Source organism: Bos indicus, chromosome 8, assembly GCF_029378745.1.
Source record: "Bos indicus isolate NIAB-ARS_2022 breed Sahiwal x Tharparkar chromosome 8, NIAB-ARS_B.indTharparkar_mat_pri_1.0, whole genome shotgun sequence".
Lineage (NCBI taxonomy): Eukaryota > Metazoa > Chordata > Mammalia > Artiodactyla > Bovidae > Bos > Bos indicus.
In genome coordinates this window covers 7,138,685-7,148,373 of record NC_091767.1, presented here as the reverse complement: position 1 = coordinate 7,148,373, position 9,689 = coordinate 7,138,685, and the positions used below count along the sequence as shown (strand labels likewise).

The 9,689-nt window shown below is 40.4% G+C and overlaps 1 long non-coding RNA gene across 1 annotated transcript in view; it reads left to right on the top strand.

Moving 5' to 3' along the window:
* Nucleotides 1-9,689, top strand: part of LOC139184499 (uncharacterized) — a 46,257-nt gene that overhangs the window by 15,335 nt on the left and 21,233 nt on the right. The gene's annotated exons all lie outside the window — the stretch shown is intronic.

Below are 9,689 nucleotides of genomic sequence, written 5' to 3'. Positions count from 1 at the left end.
CTGAGCACACACACATGGTCTTTTCTAGCTGTAGCCCTGCCATTGGAGAAGGCACTGGCGACCCACTCCAGTGCTCTTGCCTGGACAATCCCATGGACGGAGGAGCCTGGAAGGCTGCAGTCCATGGGGTCGCTAAGAGTTGGACACGACTGAGCGACTTGACTTTCACTTTTCACTTTCATGCATTGGAGAAGGAAATGGCAACCGACTCCAGTGTTGTTGCCTGGAGAATCCCAGGGATGGGGGAGCCTGGTGGGCTGCTGTCTATGGGGTCAGACACGACTGAAGTGACTTAGCATAGCATAGCATGTATGTGAACGCTAAGTTGCTTTAGGGTCTGACTCTCTGTGACCCTATGGACTGTAGCCGGCCATCGAGTCCCTCTGTCCATGGATTCTTCAGGCAAGAATATTGGAGTGGTTGCCATACCCTCCTCCAGAGGATCTTCCCCTGTCTCTTATGTCTCCTGAATTGGTAGGTGGGTTCTTTACTGCTAGCACCACCTGGGTAGACCAAAGCTAGAGGTAGTAACAGAATTCCAGCAGAGTTATTTACAATCATGAAAGATGATGCTATTAAAGTGCTGCACTCAATATGTCAGCAACTTAGGAAAACTCAGCAGTGGCCACAGGACGGGAAATGGTCAGTTTTCAGTCCAGTCTTAAAGAAGGGCAATGCCAAAGAATGTTCAAACTACGGTACAGTTGCCCTCATTTCACATCTGAGGCAAGGTAGTTCTCACATCCTGCTGTGTCCTGCAGGGCTTCAGAGCCCTCACCAAAGTCACCCACTAGCCTCAGCCCAGGCCTTGGGGCAGCAGTGAACCTCTCTCCCATTCTGCTCTCTGCAACCTAATAGCAGTGGCAGTGTGCTGGGTCGCAGTCTGTGGGACCTAGTGTCCCACTTTGGGTGGCCTGAGGAGCCTGAGAGCCAGCTGGGTTGGGCGCCTGGCTTCTTTAGAGATGACAGCTGGGTGGAGCCTGGGGACCCGGCCCTGAGGGAGCTGCCAACTGAGCTCTGTCTCCTCTTAGCCAGGACCAGGACCTTGGAGGGCGAAAGTTGTACCTTGGCACCTTGCCCTTTCTTGTCAAGTCAGAGAACATCATTCATTTGGTAGAGATTTACAGAAACATCGTCACCTGACCATGACCTGACCTCAAGAACAAAGGATCTAAACCAGGAGATTTGCAACAACTAACCTCATCCCTCCCTCACCTTTTTTGCTTTTCAAAGGGCTTTGATGAGAGCTTTCAGTAATTTGGGGGTTCTTAGAGCGTGAGCCACTCATCTGTTTACATGGCCCTGCAATAAACCTTTCTGTCTTCCAAACTGCAGTGTTTTAGCATAGTTTGGCCTCACTGTGTGTCGGACACTTGACTTGCGTTGTTCAGTAACACAGGGAGAAGTATACAATGAAGTTAATTCTACTGTTTCATCCGGCAGAAAGTGGCTTTTTAAAAAGTTCTGAGTGAGTCACCCCATCATGTAGAGGTCCTGGCCAAAAGAGACATCAGCTGAGGGCAAAGAGAACAAGAAATGGAAACAAGGAATTTCTGTCATCCAAATACATATACATAACATCTATTTTATATATCCTTGTATATATTATAAATTAAGCAGCATTATCATTTTTTCCTCCTTGCTTTTCTCTCTTACCTTGAGATATGGCAAATGGGTGTTGGTGAACTTTATAATTTGGTACTTAGAAAACAGACTATCAAGGTGAGATTATTAGTGACTTAGAAAAGGAATGGAGGGAGGAGCCAAGTTGGAGGAGGAGTAGGATGGGGAGAACACTTCCTCCCCCACAAATTCATCAAAAGAGCATTTAAAAGCCGAGTAAATTCCACAAAACAACTTCTGAATGCCGGCAGAGGACATCAGGCACCCAGAAAAGCAACCCAAGTCTTCGAATGGAGGTAGGAAAAAATATAAAAGACAAAAAAAGAGACAAAATAGGGAGGGATGGAGTTCCATCCTGGGAAGGGAGTCTTAAAAAGAGAGAAGTTTCCAAACAACAGGAAACCTTCTCACTGCCGAATCTATGCCAAGCTTTGGAAGCACAGAGGGCAACATAACAGGGAGAAAAAATAAATAAACAATTAAAACTCTCAGATTGCGAGCCCTACGGTAACTCCCCCAGTGGAGAAGCAGCGCAGACGCCTGCACACGCCATTAGCAAGCGGGGCCTGGGCAGGGAGGCGCAGTGCGGGCTGCATCACTTAGAGTAAGGACCTGGCCTGAATACCCTGAGCGCTATCTGAGCGAAATAATCTGGGCTAGCAAACCAGACTGTGGGATATCTATCACGGGAAAAGCCAGCCCTAACCTAAGACACCACCAGGCCCGTGCACGGAACAAAGGAATGACCAGAGAGAGCCAGCTGCAGACCTTCCCCCTCCGGTGACACGCAGCCAGAGCCGGAAGGGGGCAATCGCAGCCCCAGAGAAACATTATCTATAAAACTGTAAGCAGGCTTCTTTGCTAACTAAAACTTCCTGGGGGTCTGGATGGTCAACATCTCCTTGAGAAGGTGCACCAGTTGTACACCTAGATAACCGAGCGGCGGGGAGGCGATAAGTTGCAGCAATCCCGATCGCTAAACACCTCATCACCTGAGCTGCTCAGACCTGGGAAGGGCACAAAATGCAGGCCCAACCGAGTCTGCGTCTCTGAAGACTACCCGAGTGCCTGAACCTGAGCAGCTTAGACCTGGGAGGTGCAGGCAGCCCAGGGCCGGCCACGGATGGTTCTCGGCAGAACAACCTAGAGCCTGAGCAGTGTGGGCGGGGAAGCTACATGCGCTGTGAGCGGGGGCAGACCCAGTGTGGCTGAGGCACTGCGAGCACACGCCAGTGTTACTTGTTTGCAGCATCCCCCCCTCCCTCCCCACAGCGTGACTGAACAAGTGAGCCTAAAAAGAAAAAAAAAAAAAAAAAAAAGTGTCCTCCACCATCCCCTTTGTGTCAGGGCGGAAACCAGACACTGAAGAGTCCAGCAAACAGAAGAAGCTATAACAGAGAACCGCCTTGGAAGCTACAGGCAATAGATTAAAACCCTGTGGTTACTACCGACTACATAGGAAGGGGCCTATAGATCTTGAGAAATAAAAGTCGGACCAAGGAACTAGGCAAAAATGAGCTGAACCCACAATACTCACAACAAAACCAGAGAAAGTCCTCGATATATTTTTACTATTTTTACAATCATTCTTTCTTTTTTTTTAATTAAAAAAATTAAGTCCTCTATTATTCCTTTAATTTTCACTTTTATAACCTATTACTTTGCAAAAAAAAAGACCCTATTTTTTTTCTTCAGCAAACTTCATATATATATATTTTTTATAATTTTTTGACTTTTTTTTTTCTTCTTTTCTTTAACATTGTATTTTTGAAATTCCAAACTCTACTCTAGATTTTTAATTTATGCTTTTTGGTATTTGATATCAATTTTGTACCTGTATTTTCTTTATAATTTTTGCAACATTGTTTGTTTTTGTTTGTTCGTTTTTTTTTCTTTCTTTTTCTTCTTTTTTTTTTAACACTGTATTTTTGAAATTCCAAACTATACTCTAGATTTTTAACTTTTGCTTTTTGGTATTAGTTCTCAATTTTGTACCTATATTTTCTTTATAATTTTCGCTACCTTGTTTGTTTTTGTTTGTTCGTTTTTTATCTCTTTCTTTTCTTTAACATCGTATTTTTAAAATTCCAAACTCTACTCTAGATTTTTAATTTTTGCTTTTATGTATTTGTTACCAATTTTGTACCTTTAAGAACCCAATCTTCAGTACCCATTTTTCACTAGGGAACGAGATTACTGGCTTAACTGCTCTCTCTCCCTTTGGACTCTCCTTTTTCTCCACCAAGTCGCCTGTGTCTCCTCCCTAACCCCTCTCTACTCTACCCAACTCTGTGAATTTCTGTGTGTTCCAGACGGTGGAGAACACTTAGGGAACTGATTACTGGCTGGATCTGTCTCCCTCCTTTTCATTCCCCCCTTTTATCCCTCTGGCCACTTCTGTCTCCTTCCTCCGTCTTCTCTTCTCTGTATAACTCCATGAACATCTCTGAGTGGTCCAGTTGTGGAGTGCACATAAGGAAGTGATTATTGGCTAGCCCACTCTCTCCACTATTGATTCCACCTCATCTCATTCGGGTCACCTCTAACTCCCTCCTCCCTCTTCTCTTCTCCATGTAACGCTGTGAACCTCTCTGGGTGACCCTCACGGTAGAGAAAATTTTCATCTTTAATGTAGATGTTTTATCAATGGTGCTGTATAGAAGGAGAAGTTTTGAAACTACTGTAAAAATAAGACCAATAACTGGAAGCAGGAGGCTTAAATCCAAACCCTGACTCCAGGAACTCCTGACTCCAAGGAACATTAATTGACAGGAGCTCATCAAACGCCTCCATACCAACAATGAAACCAAGCACCACACAAGGGCCAACAAGTTCCAGGGCAAGACATACCAAGCAAATTCTCCAGCAACAAAGGAACACAGCCCTGAGCTTCAAGATACAGGCTGCCCAAAGTCACCCCAAAACCATAGACATCTCATAACTCATTACTGGACGTTTCATTGCACTCCAGAGAGAAGAAATACAGCTCCACCCACCAGAACACCAACACAAGCTTCCCTAAACAGGAAACCTTGACAAGCCACCTGTACAAACCCACACACAGCGAGGAAATGCCACAATAAAGAGAACTCCACAAACTGCCAGAATACAGAAAGGACACCCCCAAATCAGCAATTTAAACAAGATGAAGAGACAGAGGAATACCCAGCAGATAAAGGAACAAGATAAATGCCCACCAAACCAAACAAAAGAGGAAGAGATAGGGAATCTACCTGATAAAGAATTCCGAATAATGATAGTGAAATTGATCCAAAATCTTGAAATCAAAATGGAATCACAGATAAATAGCCTGGAGACAAGGATTGAGAAGATGCAAGAAAGGTTTAAAAAGGACCTAGAAGAAATAAAAAAGAGTCAATATAATGAATAATGCAATAAATGGAATTAAAAACACTCTGGAGGCAACAAATAGTAGAATAACAGAGGCAGAAGATAGGATTAGTGAATTAGAAGATAGAATGGCAGAAATAAACGAATCAGAGAGGATAAAAGAAAAACGAATTAAAAGAAATGAGGACAATCTCAGAGACCTCCAGGACAATATTAAACGCTACAACATTCGAATCATAGGGGTCCCAGAAGAAGAAGACAAAAAGAAAGACCATGAGAAAATACTTGAGGAGATAATAGTTGAAAACTTCCCTAAAATGGGGAAGGAAATAATCACCCAAGTCCAAGAAACCCAGAGAGTCCCAAACAGGATAAACCCAAGGCGAAACACCCCAAGACACATATTAATCAAATTAACAAAGATCAAACCCAAAGAACAAATATTAAAAGCAGCAAGGGAAAAACAACAAATAACACACAAGGGAATTCCCATAAGGATAACAGCTGATCTTTCAATAGAAACTCTTCAAGCCAGGAGGGAATGGCAAGACATACTTAAAATGATGAAAGAAAATAACCTACAGCCCAGATTATTGTACCCAGCAAGGATTTCATTCAAGTATGAAGGAGAAATCAAAAGCTTTTCAGACAAGCAAAAGCTGAGAGAATTCAGCACCACCAAACCAGCTCTCCAACAAATACTAAAGGATATTCTCTAGACAGGAAACACAAAAACGGTGTATAAATTCAAACCCAAAACAATAAAGTAAATGGCAACGGGATCATACTTATCAGTAATTACCTTAAACGTAAATGGGTTGAATGCCCCAACCAAAAGACAAAGACTGGCTGAATGGATACAAAAACAAGACCCCTACATATGTTGTCTACAAGAGACCCACCTCAAAACAGGGAACACATACAGACTGAAAGTGAAGGGCTGGAAAAAGATTTTCCGTGCAAATAGGGACCAAAAGAAAGCAGGAGTAGCAATACTCATATCAGATAAAATAGACTTTAAAACAAAGGCTGTGAAAAGAGACAAAGATGGTCACTACATAATGATCAAAGGATCAATCCAAGAAGAAGATATAACAATTATAAATATATATACACCCAACACGGGAGCACCACAGTATGTAAGACAAATGCTAACAAGTATGAAAGGAGAAATTAACAATAACACAATAATAGTGGGAGACTTTAATACCCCACTCACACCTATGGGTAGATCAACCAAACAGAAAATTAACAAGGAAACACAAACTTTAAATGATACAATAGACTAGTTAGACCTAATTGATATCTATAGGACATTTCATCCCAAAACAATGAATTTCACCTTTTTCTCAGGCGCACATGGAACCTTCTCCAGAATAGATCACATCCTGGGCCATAAATCTAGCCTTGGTAAATTAAAAAAAATAGAAATTATTCCAAGCATCTTTTCTGACCACAATGCAGTAAGATTAGATCTCAATTACAGGAGAAAAACGATTAAAAATTCCAACATATGGAGGCTGAACAACATGCTGCTGAATAACCAACAAATCACAGAAGAAATCAAAAAAGAAATAAAAATTTGCATAGAAATGAATGAAAATGAAAACACAACAACCCAAAACCTGTGGGACACTGTAAAAGCAGTCCTAAGGGGAAAGTTCATAGCAATACAGGCATACCTCAAGAAACAAGAAAAAAGTTAAATAAATAACCTAACTCTACACCTAAAGCAACTAGAAAAGGAAGAAATGAAGAACCCCAGGGTTAGTAGAAGGAAAGAAATCTTAAAAATTAGGGCAGAAATAAATGCAAAAGAAACAAAAGAGACCATAGCAAAAATCAACAAAGCCAAAAGCTGGTTCTTTGAAAGGATAAATAAAATTGACAAACCATTAGCCAGACTTATCAAGAAACAAAGGGAGAAAAATCAAATCAATAAAATTAGAAACGAAAATGGAGAGATCACAACAGACAACACAGAAATACAAAGGATCATAAGAGACTACTATCAGAAATTATATGCCAATAAAATGGACAACGTGGAAGAAATGGACAAATTCTTAGAAAAGTACGACTTTCCAAAACTGGACCAGGAAGAAATAGAAAATCTTAACAGACCCATCACAAGCATGGAAATTGAAACTGTAATCAAAAATCTTCCAGCAAACAAAAGCCCAGGTCCAGACGGCTTCACAGCTGAATTCTACCAAAAATTTAGAGAAGAGCTAACACCTATCCTGCTCAAACTCTTCCAGAAAATTGCAGAGGAAGGTAAACTTCCAAACTCATTCTATGAGGCCACCATCACCCTAATACCAAAACCTGACAAAGATCCCACAAAAAAAGAAAACTACAGGCCAATATCACTGATGAACATAGATACAAAAATCCTTAACAAAATTCTAGCAATCAGAATCCAACAACACATTAAAAAGATCATACATCATGACCTGGGCTTTATCCCAGGGATGCAAGGATTCTTCAATATCCGCAAATCAATCAATGTAATACACCACATTAACAAATTGAAAAATAAAAACCATATGATTATCTCAATAGATGCAGAGAAAGCCTTTGACAAAATTCAACATCCATTTTTGATCAAAACTCTCCAGAAAGCAGGAATAGAAGGAACATACCTCAACATAATAAAAGCTATATATGACAAACCCACAGCAAACATTATCCTCAATGGTGAAAAATTGAAAGCATTCCCTCTAAAGTCAGGAACAAGACAAGGGTGCCCACTTTCACCATTACTATTCAACATAGTTTTGGAAGTTTTGGCCACAGCAATCAGAGCAGAAAAAGAAATAAAAGGAATCCAAATTGGAAAAGAAGAAGTAAAACTCTCACTATTTGCAGATGACATGATCCTCTACATAGAAAACCCGAAAGACTCCACCAGAAAATTACTGGAACTAATTAATGATTATACTAAAGTTGCAGGATATAAAATCAACACATAGAAATCCCTTGCATTCCTATACACTAATAATGAGAAAACAGAAAGAGAAATTAAGGAAACAATTCCATTCACCATTGCAATGGAAAGAATAAAATACTTAGGAATATATCTACCTAGAGAAACTAAAGACCTATATATAGAAAACTATAAAACACTGGTGAAAGAAATCAAAGAGGACACTAATAGATGGAGAAATATACCATGTTCATGGATTGGAAGAATCAATATAGTGAAAATGAGTATACTACCCAAAGCAATTTATAGATTCAATGCAATCCCTATCAAGCTACCAACGGTATTCTTCACAGAGCTAGAACAAATAATTTCACAATTTGTATGGAAATACAAAAAACCTCGAATAGCCAAAGCTATCTTGAGAAAGAAGAATGGAACTGGAGGAATCAACCTACCTGACTTCAGGCTCTACTACAAAGCCACAGTTATCAAGACAGTATGGTACTGGCACAAAGACAGAAATATAGATCAATGGAACAAAATAGAAAGCCCAGAGATAAATCCATGCACATATGGACACCTTATCTTTGACAAAGGAGGCAAGAATATACAATGAATTAAAGACAATCTCTTTAACAAGTGGTGCTGGGAAATCTGGTCAACCACTCGTAGAAGAATGAAACTAGAACATTTTCTAACACCATACACAAAAATAAACTCAAAATGGATTAAAGATCTCAACGTAAGACCAGAAACTATAAAACTCCTAGAGGAGAACATAGGCAAAACACTCTCTGACATACATCACAGCAGGATCCTCTATGACCCACCTCCCAGAATATTGGAAATAAAAGCAAAAATAAACAAATGGGACCTAATTAAATTTAAAAGCTTCTGCACATCAAAGGAAACTATTAGCAAGGTGAAAAGACAGCCTTCAGAATGGGAGAAAATAATAGCAAATGAAGCAACTGACAAACAACTAATCTCAAAAATATACAAGCAACTGCTACAGCTCAACTCCAGAAAAATAAATGACCCAATCAAAAAATGGGCCAAAGAACTAAATAGACATTTCTCCAAAGAAGACATACAGATGGCTAACAAACACATGAAATGATGCTCAACATCACTCATTATCAGAGAAATGCAAATCAAAACCACTATGAGGTACCATTTCACGCCAGTCAGAATGGCTGCGATCCAAAAGTCTACAAGCAATAAATGCTGGAGAAGGTGTGGAGAAAAGGGAACCCTCTTACACTGTTGGTGGGAATGCAAACTAGTACAGCCAGTATGGAGAACAGTGTGGAGATTCCTTAAAAAACTGGAAATAGAACTGCCTTATGATCCAGCAATCCCACTGCTGTGCATACACACTGAGGAAACCAGAGGGAAAGAGACACGTGTACCCCAATGTTCATCGCAGCACTGTTTATAATAGCCAGGACATGGAAGCAACCTAGATGTCCATCAGCAGATGAATGGATAAGAAAGCTGTGGTACATATACACAATGGAGTATTACTCAGCCATTAAAAAGAATTCATTTGAATCAGTTCTAATGAGGTGGATGAAACTGGAGCCTATTATACAGAGGGAAGTAAGCCAGAAAGAAAAACACCAATACAGTATACTAACGCATATATATGGAATTTAGAAAGATGCTAACAATAACCCTGTGTACGAGACAGCAAAAGAGACACTGATGTATAGAACAGTCTTATGGACTCTGTTGCAGAGGAAGAGGGTGGGAAGATTTGGGAGAATGGCATTGAAACATGTATAAT